The sequence below is a fragment of the Piliocolobus tephrosceles genome, chromosome 9 (assembly GCF_002776525.5).
Source record: "Piliocolobus tephrosceles isolate RC106 chromosome 9, ASM277652v3, whole genome shotgun sequence".
Taxonomy (NCBI): Eukaryota; Metazoa; Chordata; class Mammalia; order Primates; family Cercopithecidae; genus Piliocolobus; species Piliocolobus tephrosceles.
The window spans coordinates 128,470,607-128,486,194 of NC_045442.1; the positions used below are offsets into that span (position 1 = coordinate 128,470,607).

The 15,588-nt window shown below is 45.6% G+C and overlaps 1 pseudogene across 1 annotated transcript; it reads right to left on the minus strand.

Moving 5' to 3' along the window:
* Positions 1 to 14,356: 14,356 nt before the first annotated feature.
* Positions 14,357 to 14,896, minus strand: LOC113224922 (annotated as a pseudogene). The gene has a single exon (XR_003309554.2). The product of XR_003309554.2 is annotated as a 60S ribosomal protein L23a pseudogene (transcript).
* Positions 14,897 to 15,588: the final 692 nt, after the last annotated feature.

Below are 15,588 nucleotides of genomic sequence, written 5' to 3' on the forward strand. Positions count from 1 at the left end.
TGCAGAACACCTCTTGCAGCAGGCAACAGGCACGTGCAAGGAAGTAAGCACGGGAGAAAGTGGTGCAAGACAAGAATGAAGGAAGGCAGGCAGGGGCTGGGAGATGACGGTAGATGCGTTATTCTCTTAATAACAGCCATGGGATGCTGTTGAAAGCACTTGAGGGAGGTGGGGAAGTGGGTATGACATATTTTGTGTTTGTAAAATTATCACATTGTCTTACCAAACTAAATATACTCTTTATTTTTTTATTTTTAAATTTTACTTTAAGTTCTTGGATACACGTGCCGGTCTGTTACATAGGTATACATGTGCCATGGTGGTTTGCTGCACCTGTCAACCCATTATCTAGGTTTTAAGCCCTGCATGCATTAAGTATTTTTCCTAATGCTCTCCCTCCTCTTGCCCCCACCCCCCAACAGGCCCCCGTGTGTGTCCTCCCCCTTGCTGTGTCCATGTGATCTCATTGTTCAACTCCCACTTATGAGTGAGAACATGCAGTATTTGGTTTTCTGTTCCTCTTTTAGTTTGCTAAGGATGATGGCTTCCAGCTTCATCCATGTCCCTGCAAAGGACAGGAACTCATTCTTTTTTATGGCTGCATAGTATTCCGTGGTATAGACATGCCATATTTTGTGTATCCAGTGTATCATTGATGGGCACGAGATATCCTCTTAACATGTGATCCAGCAATTGCACTCTTCGGTATTTATCCAAAGGAGTTGAAAACTTGTGTTCACAGAAAAACCTGCACATGGACGTTTATAGAAGCTTTATTCATAATTGCTAATTTTATAGCAGCTTTATTCATAATTGCTCAAACCTGGAGGCAACCAAGAAACCAAAATGTTCTTCAGTAGGTGAGTGGATAAATGACCTGTGATATATCCAAACAATGGAATATTCTTTAGTACTGAAAAGAAGTGAGCTGTCAAGCCATGAAAAGACACGAAGGAACTTTAAACACCCACGGCTACACAAAAGAAGCCCATCGGAAAAGACTAAATACTGTAAGCTTCCAACTAAAGGACATTCTGAAATACTGTAAACTTCCAACTAAGGGACATTCCGAAAAAGGCCAGACTATGGAGTGAAAATATCCGTGGTTCCCAGGTGTTGGGAAGAGGGAGAGATGATGAGGTGGAACATGGATATTTTTAGGATTTTAGGGCAACTGCTCTGTACGATGCTATCATGGTGGATACATATCATGACACGTTTGTTCAAACCCATAGAACTAGCACCAAGATGGAGCCCTCATGTAAACTGTGGACTCTGGGTGCCAACATGTCAGCATAGGTTCTTCAGTTGTTACAAATGCTCCCTCTGGGCAGGAGTGTTGTCAGCGGGGGAGGCTGTGCACGTGGGGGAAGGGACGGCATATAGAAGGAATCTCTGTACCTTTCCCTCAATTTTTCTGTCTAAAAGATAAAGTGTATTTTTTAAAAATAAAGAAAAAAAGAAACAAAAAGTCCTCACAAAAATCAAATGAGAAAATGATCACACTGGGTGCCTCAGGTCAAAATGGAAGAGCAAGGGCTGTATTTACCATCCCAGCTGATGGCTTTTCTCTCACGGCTTTTCCGCATTGTTTTGGAGTCTAGCCAGTGCAATAAGACAAGTTGAAATATATAAAATGTACCCTTATTAGAAAATAAGATTTAAAACTATCTGTATCTGCAGGTGACGTGATCACCTGTGTGGAAAATCTCCTGAAATCACAAAAAGCCACTGAAAGTAATAATAATAAATTACTTACTAATAAGTGAGTTTGGAAAGTTTGCAAGATACAAAATCAACACACAGGCAATATTTATCTCTTTATACACTGGCAAGAAATAATTGGAAATGGAAATTTACAAAGCAATATTATTGATAGCACATCAAAAAATGAAATACTTAAGACTAAATCTGACAAAAGATGTGTAAGATCTATACACTGAAAAGCAGGCAGTGATGCTGAGATAAATTAAAGAACTAAATAAATGAAATGATGTACTGTGTTCATGGATCAGCAGGCTTAATATTGTTAAGATGTCAATTCTGCCCTTGCAGATCACAGGTTTAATGCAATTCCAATCGAAATCCCAGCATGATTTTATTTTACTTTATTTTTTTTTCCAGTAAAAATGAACAAGCGGATTCCAAAATGTGTCTGGAAATTTAAAGAACCCAAAAGAGCTAAGACAATTTGGAAAAAAATGGTGGAGGACTTACCTGAACTATCAAGATAGTGTGGTATTGGTATAATAAGAGAAAACTGGGTTAATGAAACCTCCTAGAGGGTCTAGTAATAATCTCACAAACATGTTACATATATGCAGTGGATTTTTGAATAAAGGTTCAAAGACATTAAATTAGAGAAAGGACAATAATGATGATAGAAGGATTAAATACCATAGGCCAAAAAAAGAGAAAAGAGCTCCTGCTAAATATCTTCACATGGTTGGTGTCACTCATGCAATTCAAGTCACATTTTGCGTGTCTAAAAGTTGAACAGACCTCTTCATTCTCTTTCCCCAATTCACTCCACAGAGATGCTGATGTCTTTCAGTGGAACTTGGAAGTTTGCTATTCTTTTTAAAACGACTCTTAGATACTATTTATGCAAGAAGTTATGGGACTATAACTTACAAATACTGTTCTAAACCTTGGAATCACACGTTCCCCTTTTTCTCTACTTATCGTTTCTAATCAATATCCCATTTCCTCTTTCTCCTTCATATTTACACTGCATTCCTTTTAGTTCAGGCCCTTCTTACCCCACTCGATCTCTTGATGTGGTCACCTGAAAGTCCTTCCTGTTCCAGCCTCCTGGAATCCTTCCTTTATGACCTTGCAGAACCGCCCTCCAGATCCGCAGGTCTGACGGTGGAATCAAGGATCTCAAAGCCGAGTGGGATCTGAGAGGCTATCTAGACCAATCCTCCATTACAGACATAAACCTTTTGATGACTTCACTTCAGAGCCCAAAATATTTGCACTGCAGGCAGAATCAGCTAAATCACTTAATGTGATGTTCAGTCTTCCCGTGGTATTCTCCTATCTGCATCTCCCTACTTTCGGTCAGCCATTTCTCACTCATGACACCGAATCCTTCATTCACATCACATTATTGTTCTTCACCACACACACTCATTTGTTTTCTGAGTGGGTTTTTTGTTACATTACTCCCTCTGCTGGAAGTATCATTTTCCAAGATCTGACTACAGAGTTTTCCTCAGAATGACTCACATATCACATATTCTACCAAACGGCTGCAGATTCTGTCACCCCCTCTCCCATCCTATGGCAACTTGGAGAGCGTTCTTCTCTCAGCCAATAAGATTTATCATGGTCCTTCTTTATCTTAACAATATTTAGCAGGACTGAGAACTGGGAAGTAGATTTTTCTCCCAGGGGTAAGAATTGTCTTAGTTTAGCAGATCTCCCTGGGTCTCCATTCTGGGTGTAGAAAAGCAGCCCACAGGGCATGGTGGGGAGGAAAAGACGGGGAACTAAGCTGTATTGCATGAAGATGGACAGTTGTGACCCTTATTTTGGGGTTGGGAGTTGAGCCCACTAGGAAGGAGAAGCTGTAAGGATGAAGGCGAGGCATAAAAAGTGATGCAGGCCAGGCGCAGGGGCTTACGCCTGTAATCCCAGCACTTTGGGAGGCTGAGGTGGGCAAATCACGAGGTCAAGAGTTCAAGACCAGCCTGACCAATATGGTGAAACTCTGTCTCTACCAAAAATACAAAAACTAGCTGGGTGTGGTGGCTCACACCTGTAGCCCAGGTACTCGGGAGGCTGACAGGAGAATCACTTGAACCCAGGAGGTGGAGGTTGCAGTGAGCCAAGATCATGACACTGCACTCCAGCCTGAGTGACAGAGCGAGACTTCATCTCAAAAAAATAAAAATAAAAGTGATACATTAACAAGACTGTCTGAGGAGAAGAGGCAATCAGCCACCTTCTCCAGGGTGGGATGGCTAAAGACCCTTTAAGAACAAGGGTGTCTACTTTCCTTCTTTAGGATGCTCTATCATGATTTAATGAACCCTCCCAATCTACTGTATTCAGTATTTGGCATGAGTCAATTTTGGGGAATTCTAGAAAACACAGCTGGCTGTTATCATCAGGTTAGTGTAGACTGGGAAGAAGGAAAAAACCCCAGGAGACACGTAGGAAGGAAAATACATGAAAACAGAAGAAACTTGGAGTAAGTTCACCTGTCAAACAAAATCCAGTTTCCAGAAGACATTGTGAGGATTGCTGGGTCTTCCTCATCTGAAGATGGGGGATTCCAAATAATTATTATACTTGAATCTCACGGGATGGGGTGATCACCACCAGCTCTCAAATGGGATGAGTTACAATATCTTCTATTGGGAGGAGGTAAATAAGAGGTTAGGTACATGTCTGTAGTCATCACAATCTTGTCAAGATTGCTATTTTTACTTCCATGTCATAGATGGAGAGCCTGATGCTTGTGGAAATGATTTGCTCAGGGTCTCACCATCAAAAGTGGCAGAGGAAAGATTCCAACATGTTCTAAAAGCTGCAAACTGAGCTGATTCCCATCCATGCTGTCATACCGACTTTGAGATTTCAATCCTCCTGAAGGCAGGAAACATATTCCATTTGCTTTTATATCTTCCATAACACTAGTGAGCAAGTTTTGATCAAAGTAACATGGAATATTTTGCTGACTCGATGTGAAAAAGAAGTAAGAGGCTTAAATGACACCATCACAAGTCAACGTTGAAGGAACAGAGACAGATTTAGCATTAGCTGTACCAGTCAAATCAACATTAACATGCACGTTTATTCTTTACATGGGAGTAAGACACCAAACACAATTGAAAAAATGAGCCAAGTATAAAAAATTTGTCCTAAAGGGATGGATTTAGACAGGAGAGCAGTGAAGTAGGTTATAAAATGCTCAGCATAATCCATTTTAATGAATTATTAGCTGAAACATGCAAAGCATTTAGGATTTCTGGGAGAAGTGTACAAACACACCAAATGTTTGTCTGACATTTTCTTCGCTGCTTCTGTCTTTCCACAGGGCTGGAGATGTTGTTGACCAAAGGCCTTGGGAGGAGAGGTTGCAGCTGAGCCCACACCCTCTCAAAATCCTTCTGACTGTTTCTATTTTTGTACACTAATTTACCATTAACAACAAATCCCTAAGATTTATTCAGCCAGTACAGCAGTCGTTGGCCAGAGTTCAAATTTCTGATTCGAAGGAATCTGCCTTCTGCCTGCCAGTATCGACTATGAATGGCTTCGTCGGTAGAGGAGCTGTGTCTTTGCTCACTACGGAACAGTATTGAGGCTTTGAACGGGGTATTTTGCTGGTCACCTCCTGGTCATCCTTCTGCTCACCAAGAGCAGATACTGTTCTCAGCCCCTTACATGTACAAGATCGTTTAATTCTCACATAGCCCTTTCAGATAGACGCGACTATTACCCCCATTTTACAGAGGAGGAAACCGAGAGGCAGAGGACATAGGTGAATTGTCCCCGATCACAGAGCTGGCCATGGAGCTGGGACTTGCATCCGGCCAGCCTGGCTCCAGAGTTCACTGCCCTCCTCCTGTACAACAAGCGTGACCTTCAGTGATCACTGCCCAAAGGGGCAGGCACTGAGGGTAGCTAAGCACACATCATCAGACTTCAGCAGGGAGGAAGGTTCCCTTTCATTCTGGTGTTGAGCTCAGTTAGGACTGTTTTTATCACCACAAGGAGGCACGACCCAGAAAGCTCAGTCACATGCCGTTGCCTTCTGCGGTCATGGTTTTCTACTTTTTGGCCCCATTTTCCTGCCCACTTGGCCTGCTGGGATGTGAATGATGCGTTACTTCTACAGAATGCAGGTGAGCAGGTGGCGTGGCGAGGTGGGTGATTGGACAAGATGTCCCGACAGCTGGAAGCTTGGGGGAGACCCGCGGTGGCCCCTTGTTATTCTTCCTGGACGAGCCTCCTCTGGTGTCGAGCGTGAGTCCCTCATCACTGGTGCCAGGTGGTGTCACAGTTTTTAGCACCTGAGAGCGACAGCCAGGGCGGCTTCTCTCTGTCCAGCGCCCCCCACCCCGCCCCGCTCCTCTTCTTTAGTGAGAGAAATTCTCTGGCTCTTGGGATTTTACAGTCAGAAGAGTGATCATTACAATTTTCATTTTGAATATTGTGGCCCTGCTGGGCTGCGGTGCAACAGGCTCTTTCATGAAGATTGGCAGGATGCTGATGGCAAGGGCATCGGGACAGAGGGGAGTGAGCAGGACTCATGGGATGCAGCTCTGAGCTCCCCCGGGCGGGAGCGATAGAAACGTGGGTCTGCTCTTCACATGGCCGTAGACTCTCCTGTGTCCTCCGTGGAACCGTGGAGGCGGCGTTAGGTGCTGGCCCTCTCCGGGGTGTGAGCTCAGTGAGCTAGAGAACAGCTGCGCTCCCGCCCCCATCTCTGCAGCTGGGTCCTCCTGCAGTGTCGACTTTTTGAATGAACGCAGCAACCTGCCCCATTCCGCTGATGCTGCAAAAAGGAGCTGGAAAAGAACGTGCACAGCTTGTCCAGTCTTAGTATTTGTTACCTTTTAGTTTGGGGAACTTTGCCTTGAAACTTGGCTGCCCCAGTACAAGAGTGTGCTGAGGATTCTACCCTCCTGCTAGATTCTCCCAGGAGGTCAAGTTGAAGACGAGCTCGGTGCTCTCTCTGCCTCTCTGTCTCTGTCGCTCTTCTTTCTGTCTCTGTTTCTCCTTCTCTTGTCTCTCTGTGTCTGTCTCTGTCTCTTCTCCCTGTCTCTCTGTTCCCCTTTTCCTCTCTTCTCTCTCTCTCCCTCCCTTCCTCCCTTGCTATTGCTGCAAAGAATATTCTTGTTGAATTTGTTTCTCTGTATCTTCTGCCTTTCCTTAGAATACATTCCTGAAAGTCTACTCATCGTGAAAAGCAAGATGTACAAGATTACATGCACAAGATCGTTTAATTCTCACATAGCCCTTTCAGATAGACGCGACTATTACCCCCATTTTACAGAGGAGGAAACCGAGAGGCAGAGGACATAGGTGAATTGTCCCCGATCACAGAGCTGGCCATGGAGCTGGGACTTGCACCCCAGCTTTATGGCCTTTAGATGTTTTCCAAATCTAACAGATGGGGGGCCTTTCAGACAGAGCTTCATTTTACACTTTTTCAAGAAGCCCGTGGCACCCTGCTCACCACGCTGCAGTCGCCCTCAGGAGGTTCGTGGAGAGCAGAGGCCTTGGGGCTACGTTAAGGGGTGACTTTTTTCCAATGTCCAGGAGGTATACTTCGTGGGGGGCAGTTGAAGTAGGAAAGTGACATCATCACTTCATGTATGGCATAGGTTGGTCAAGTACACAGTGTGCACCAGACCCCCAGACTGGCTCTGGGTGGGGACGAAGGACTTCAGTTATTACAGGGTGGGTTGGGCTGGGGGCTGCCCGGCTCTGAGGACAGATGCGTCGGCTCTCGAAGCCCAGGTAGCACCCGTCTTAGGCTGCACAGCCCTCCTCACCGCTTCAGCTCCTGAAGGGAAAGGCTCCAGGAGACTCTGAGGTGAAGAATACTCTTCTATTTTCAGCTCACCCGCCGTTAGAATTCTGCCTCCTCTACCCTCCAGCCCCCCAGCCGTGAAGTTCCCGGGGTCCCTGGCCAGTCACTTGCTGAAGCCTCACTCTCCAGGATCTCTGTCAAGAGGCACCCTGCTCTAATGCATGCTTCTCCAGGAATATTTGCTCTGGAAAAGGCTGAGAATAAAACCCCATCTCTAACAGTGTGATTGCAGGTGGGTGGCCCCGGGGCAGGTGATTTTGGGAAGGTGGGGCTGGCTGGCGCCCTGTGTCCTGACTTTTCTTCTGAGCCTCTGCAAAACCACTTTTGAGAAAATTAATTGGGGTGGGTACTCCTGGGTGGCATTTTCTTCTAAGTGTGAAAATCTGTTTGTAGAATTCCTGTAGTCGCAGGAGCTGTGGTTGTCTGTCACGATCCTGTGGGGACCAGGGCTGCCCTTCTGTGTCCTGGCAGTGTGGGGCCCGTTTCTCTAAAACTGATTAATGTCCTTTCATCTGTTTCTGCTTTCACTGCAGTTTTTCAGGAAAGTATGTCATCTTCTCCGTTATCCACATTAGTCTCTTCAATAAAACACCTGTGAGTGTTCCATAACCCAAATTTAACAGTGTCCAGGGGAAATCCTGTTCTCCAGCCATCTTTTCTCTTTTCTTAAATGAGTGCATGGTGGCCCTGGTTGGGATCATGCTTCCTCTTTCCTTAAACTGAGGAAGCCCTGCTCTGATATACTTCAGGGACTAGAATTTCCTAGAGTGCTTGGAGCAGGTGGCTGGTCCTTCCGTCTCAGGAACACTTAACTCTTCTTAAGGGTTTAACCTATTTTCTTTTTCTCTAAAGCTTCCTCTGGCATCTGAAACCTGGGTTTCTTTCTGTCAGTTATGCTTCGGAAATTTGCTTAAGGTTTTCATTCATTTTCTTCCATCTCATTTCCTCTGAATGGATTTGAGAAGAATCTTCTCTTCATTTCTAATTTTTTTTTCTTTGGTTTTGCATTTCAAAGTCCTGTGGCATTCCCTCTTCTGTCGCTGGTGAATTCGCGCGTATCTCGGATCACACTTGATTTTGGGCTTTTCTCCCCATCTTCTTATGTTACTGTGGTCAATTTACAAATGTCACTCAGCAGAGGCCGGGCGTGGTGGCTCATGCCTGTAATCCCAGCACTTTGGGAGGCCGAGGCGGGCGGATCACGAGGTCAGGAGATCGAGACCATCCTGGCTAACACGGTGAAACTCCATCTCTACTAAAAATACAAAAAATTAGCCGGGCGTGGTGGCAGGCGCCTGTAGTCCCAGCTACTCGGGAGGCTGAGGCAGGAGAACGGCAGGAACCCGGGAGGCAGAGATGGCAGTGAGCTGAGATTGTGCCACTGCACTCCAGCCTGGGCGACAGAGTAAGACTGTCAAAAAAAAAAAAAAAAAAAAAAGTGACTCAGCATAATTGTTTTCCTTTTTCTTTACTTTAGGATCCTTTCACCAGAACTTTCCTGCAAAAAAACATTTCACGTGGATTCCCACAGTCTCAGAGTTTTTTAAATTTTCATTTCATTATTCTTCATGTTCTTTTATCTTTTTATTTTTATTTACCTTTTATCTTTTTATTCATGTTCTTCATTTTCTTATTCAAGCATGTAACTCAGAGTCTCTTATCAGCTTGTCCTTCCCCCAGTGTGCTGACGCTTCGCTGCCTGCACTGACCGTCAGGCTCCCGCGTGTTTGGAAGGAGTCCACTGAATTTCCATGGAAACCTGGTCTCTGCCGGTGGACCCGGTCTGGGAAGGGATCCTGGGATGGAGCACAAGGCTTCGGCACTCAGGAGCTCTGAACGCGCTGTTAGCAGTTTGGCCAGCCGGCTTGTCCTGGACATCGGCTAATGTCTCACGCATGGGGTGTGCTGGCCTGGAGGCCAAAGCTGGTCAGGGCAGGAAGTCGGCTCGGAAGGTCGGTGCCAATTAATGGTACAAAACATTGCAGAGGCCCGAGGATTCAGTGGGCTTGGCTAAATCCCTTGTTTGGCCTGCTTGCTGTTTCTGTTTTATCCTGCTGACCAAGAGCTGTGTGACACCCTTAGACAAGTGTCACATATTTTCTTTTCATGTAAAAATAGCAAGTAGAAATTTCATACAGAAAATAAGAATTATGTGTACATTAATCTGTAAAAATAGCAAGTAGAAATTTCATACAGAAAATAAGAATTATGTGTACATTAATCTTTATGTCTATAAGATACTGTGATGAATGAAAAGAAAAACAAAAATAAAATATACATTTTCTGGGAAGAAATATTTTATGTTTAGTGGGCATGCTGTTAAAATATTTACCATTTGTGATCAGTTTTAAGGGAGGTAAAATTTGCAATAATGTTTTTGAGGACAATAGTGGAGGCTACTTCTGTATCACTGATTTACAAACGGACACAAAGAGTTCATCCCTCCCGAGTTAATGGATGTTTGGAATGCCTTTGCAGAGCATGCTAAGATATATAAATGACACAGTCTCAACCATCTGGTAGATTCAGCATCTCTCCTTGGTAATCTGTGATACTAGACAGAAAGCACACCGATAAGCTTCACGAGACAAATGGTCTCCTGTTCCCAGTTAGGTGATGGCCTCCTGGGGGATCACACATTCCCACCGGGTGCCATGTGACTTCCAATGGCTTCCCACAAGGGGAGTCCCTAGTCCCCATCCTGTTGATGTGTATCTACATTCCCACCCATTGATTCCCATCCCTGCAGCCACATGACATCTTTGGCTAGTGGAACCTAGTGGGCGTGCCCCGTGCCACCTCCCAGCAGAAGGTTTGAAGCCCTTGCCTTGATTCTTCTGTCTGCCATGAGAGTGGTCCTGCTGACCTAGGGGCTGGTCCTTCAGCCAGGCCCTGATTAGAGAATCTGAGGAGTAGAACTGAAGCCAGTCCTCAGCACCAAGGACCAAGAGCAAGAAATGAACATGTCTTATGAGCCACTGAGATTGGGAGCTTGTTTGCTTAAGCTAACTGATATATCCAGGCAGTACCAATAGTGAAAACAACATGGTTAGTAATGTCAAGACCAAAGGACTCCTCTTACTAGTCACAGATTTAGGAAACTACTGTTATTGATATTTCATCTCTCAACCTTGTTCCCTGGCATCTCAATTTACTACCCCCCTAGAAGACACTGTGCTTTTCTGGGTCCCATAGGCCCCACTGAACTAGCAGCTGAGGATCAAGCAGGGCCATCATGATTTGTCCTGGTGACATAACAGCAACTGATTCCACAAGCAGCATAATTAAATAGTAAAAATGTTTGGTAAAGAATGTAAGTGCTAACTCTTAAATGTTACCCCTCTCAGCACCTGCAGTCCTCCTAATCATTGACATAGGTGTGTATTAGTCCATTTTCATACTACTGTGAAGAAATATCTGAGACTGGGTCATTTATGAAGAAAAAGAGGTTTAATGGACTTACATGCCACATGACTGGGGAGGCCTCACAATCATGGCAGAAGGTGAAGGAGGAGCAAAGGCACGTCTTACATGGCAGCAGACAAGAGAGTGTGTGCAGGGGAACTGCCCTTTATAAAACCATCAGATCTCATGAGACTTATTCACTATCATGAGAATAGCACAGGAAAACCCTCCCTCATGATTCAAGTACCTCCCATTGGGTCCCTCCCATGACATGTGGTGATTATTACAATTGAAGATGAGATTTGGGTGGGGACACAGCCAAAACATATCAAGGGGTTTATGGTCTGTATTCCTGTGAGCCCATGAAATGCGACCCTCTCTAAGGTGGGTGCCCTGCCCTCTCTGCTCTGTGTCCTGCCTATGAACCAGAGCCTGGTGCATAGTAGATGTTCATTTAATTTGTGTCATCTGACCAAAGTCCTGGCCCACAGAGGTCCTGGAGATGCTGGCACTGGAAGCAGTGCTGGGCAGCCTCTGGTGGGTTGCTTTGCTCAGAATAGCAAAGGGATGGAGCCCACATGCACCCAGGGAATTTTCCAGCACATTTTTTATTTGAGATGGAGTTTCACTCTTGTTGCCCAGGCTGGAGTGCAATGGCACAGTATCGGCTCACTGCAACCTCCGCTTCTTGAGTTCAAGCAATTCTCCTGCCTTAGCCTCCCGAGTAGCTGGGATTACAGGCATGCACCACCATGCCCGGCTAATTTTGTATTTTTAGTAGAGACAGGGTTTCTACATGTTGGTCAGGCTGGTCTCGAATTCCCAACCTCAGGTGATCCACTCACCTCATCCTCACAAAGTGCTAGGATTACAGGCGTGAGCTACCGCACCCGGCCTCAGCACTTTCTTCAGTAAATATGGATGCACAGTTTTATCTCTGCCTCTGAAAACAACATTGTTGGCCTGGCTCAACCAACCTGCTCCTTCCAAACCTCCATGTCTCAGCTTCTTCCTCATCAGATCCAGAAGCTCAACACCACCGCCAATGTGCCGTAGTGATTTAGACTCTACTCTGTACAGGATACAGGATGCAGTTGAGACGACAACAGCACAAATTAGCTGTAGTTATGCCTTTCACTGTTCCCAGTGTCCAATTATGTATTAACAAAAAAACTCAGTAGCAGTGCAGAATACAAGGAACCCACCATCGTGGAGCATTGAGGCAGGGGGAGAACGGACGGCCAAGGAGGCCACCTGGGAGGAAGGATGGGACTCAAGTACCAGGGAGATGATGTGAGGAAATTCCACTCATAAGGGACACATGGATTGAGGACACCGAACTGTCCACAGGAAGGGATGGATGAGATAACATGTGGACTGCACCTGCCAGAGAGGAGCCTCCTCCCTAGAGTTGAATGCCTGCTCTCACATCTGATGGTGTCCTCAGCTGTCAGCCCTGCTCAGACTCTCATCCTGACCCCGAAGGGCAGCTTCTCTTCTTCTTTGGTCCTGGTGAGTCCTTCCCTCATGGTCACTGACCACCCCTTAGTGCAGAGGTGAGCTCACAGTCCCAGCTGGGCAGTCCAGGCTTTCCATGGCCTTTGGCACAGGGATTCTCCACTAGCAATGGTGACTGGAATTCGAACAGAAATTTCCTACTTAGGTGCTGGGAGGAAGCAGCACTCACCTCCGTTTAACCAAAGCCTCTAAAGTGTAGACTTGGGGCTTCTTGCAACCTCCTTTCCCAGCTTTTGGAGCGTATCTATTTGGCAATTAGACATAAATATTTGGCAATATATATAGGGCAAAAGGGTAAAAAGATGGAGAGAGAGTAATACAAATGCTGATACACAAATACAGCAACACACATACAAACCTATCTAGGGCAATGGGGCAGAAGATGGAGAGATAGCAACAGAGACACAGATACTCAGATGTGCTCCTGCCTTCCCCTTGACGCCGGATGGAGATGTGCTGTGTCTCTGTCAGTGGAGATGGTTCTGTCTAACACAGCGGCCTCTACCTGACAAGCCTTGACATTGCAAACAACATCTTTGATCCCAAGTTGAAGGAAAAAGCAAATAGAATTAGCCTATACGAAATCAGTTTTGTAAGTGACAAATGTTACTAGTTGTTATTACTTTACTTATGATGGGTAATTGTTATTAATGAAAAACCAGGCCTTTGTTTTGCAGGGAGAGCAGAAAAATATTTGGTGAAAAAGCTGGGCAGATAGATTTAGATTTCATTTGGCAAGGAATAAGTAAGGTTTTTGGAGAGAAAGATAGAAAATTTGAAAGTCTGTGTGAAGGTTCTTCATTTGGCCCAGGGATCCAGGATTGAATGGAAGAAGGTGGAATCCAGAGGCTCCCTGGAGAGCTGCTGAGGTGGTGAGCAAGCTCCAGCAGGAGGCGGCGGTGTGAGGTGAACCAGCTCCAGCAGGAGGCCGCGGTGTGAGGTGGTGAAGGAGTTCTAGCAGGAGGTAGTGGTGTGATGAAGAGAGCAAGAGCACGTGAGACATCTAAAAACCATTGAGGGCTTGCGTCCTGCTCACTTTGTGAGCTATTGGTTGCTGCTTTACAATGACCCCTGCCTTTAGTGGCCCAGCTCAGCAAACATTCATAACCTCACGCAGCTTCAGGGTCAGGGATCTGCAAGGCAGTCAGCGGTGGTTTTGGCTTGGGATCATTCATGAGGTTGGAGGCGAGCTGCTGGCCGGGGCTGCATCATCTGAAGGCTTGACTGGGACTGGGGATCCCCTTCCAAGTTCCTTTGTGGGATGTGGGCAGGGGACCTCATTCCCTCCACATGTGGGTCTCTCCATAGGGCTGCCCTGGGGATGACTTACCCTACAGTGAGTGATGAGAGCAAGGACATGAATGAGAATGCTGCCTCCAACCTAACACGGGGAGTGACCTACCATCCCTTCTGCTGCCTGCTCTTGGCAGAGGCTGCTCAAGGGAGTGAGTTTCTGGAGGCTTCTTCAACTCATGACGGTTTCAAGTGAAAGTGATTGAGAATAAGATAAAGTCCACGATCAAGACAAAGCCTGGGCATTGGTGGGTCGATGGGAAGGTGATGAGGAGCTTTGGGCTTCTCCAGTTGAGGGGCTCAGGAAGACATCCTGTTGGATGTTGGAGATAGGAGCCGGTATGGATGTAAACATTGTTTCCCAGCTAATGCTGATGAAGCATCCACTGAGGAAGGCGCCTGTGCGCTCACCTGGTTTTCAGTATCATCAGAGAAGTTCAGGAACATAAACTGGGGAAAATGTGTGTTAGTATAAACAAGGTGGAAACAGGCAAATACACTTGAGAGAAGGCCATTCCTTGAATTGTGATATCCGCACATACCCTGAGTGAGGCGAAATTTAGAGACAGAATATTAAGTATGTGCATTTTTTTTTATGTTGAAAAGATATATATATATATTTAGAATTGGGCAGCTGGACTCAGTTTAGATGATCCCAATTTTGTTGGCAACATCCAGAGCGTCGTAATCAGGAGCTAGTCGAACATATGCCTTTTTCTCTCCATCAGGCCGAATCAGGGTGTTGACCTTGGCCACATCAATGTCATAGAGCTTCTTCACAGCCTGTTTAATCTGGTGCTTGTTGGCTTTAACATCCACAATGAACACAAGTGTGTTGTTGTCTTCTATCTTCTTCATGGCAGACTCAGTGGTCAGCGGAAACTTGATGATAGCATAGTGGTCAAGCTTGTTTCTCCTGGGGGCGCTCTTCCGAGGATATTTGGGCTGCCTCCGGAGTCGCAGTGTCTTGGGCCGCCGGAAGGTGGGTGACGTGCGGATCTTCTTTTTTTTGTGGCTGTGGACACTTTTCAACACTGCTTTCTTGGCCTTTAAAGCCTTCGCTTTGGCTTCGGCTTTAGGAGGGGCAGGAGCTTCCTTCTTCGCTTTCGGCGCCATCTTGTGAAAAGGCCATTTTTTTTTTTTTTTTGAGATGGAGTCTCGCTCTGTCCCCCAGGCTGGAGTGCAGTGGTGCGATGTTGGCTCACTGCAAGCTCCGTCTCCTGGGTTTCGGCCATTCTCCTGCCTCAGCCTCCTGAGTAGATGGGACTACAGGCGCCCACCACCACGCCCGGCTATTTTTTTTTGTATTTTTAGTAGAGACGGGGTTTCGCTGTGTTAGCCAGGATGGTCTTGATCCCCTGACCTCGTGATCTGCCCGCCTCGGCCTCATAAAGTGCTGGGATTACAGGCGTGAGCCACCGCGCCCGGCCGGATGTGTGTTTTATTTGCTCTTTCTGTCTGTGTTTTTTTAAGGAGATAGTTTTGGGATCCCTATGAACTCACACTATCAATCAATATCGGTAAAATAGTATAGCTTTGGTGAAGATACACAGCACATACTCTTCTAGTCCAGGCACTATTCTTCTGTATTTAGAAATCTCCTTCCTTCCTTTATTTCTTTAGCCTTTTCTTTAACTTTTTTTTTTTAAGAAAAGTACTCTGCATATTCATGTGTACATTCAGAAACATACATTGGTACATGGCACCTGCAGGGAAGTATTTGACAATCGATGAACTAATATATAATTCAAGAGTTTTCTTTTCTTTTATTTTGCAAATAATGTAAGCATCAGTTCGTTTCAAATTAATAAATACAA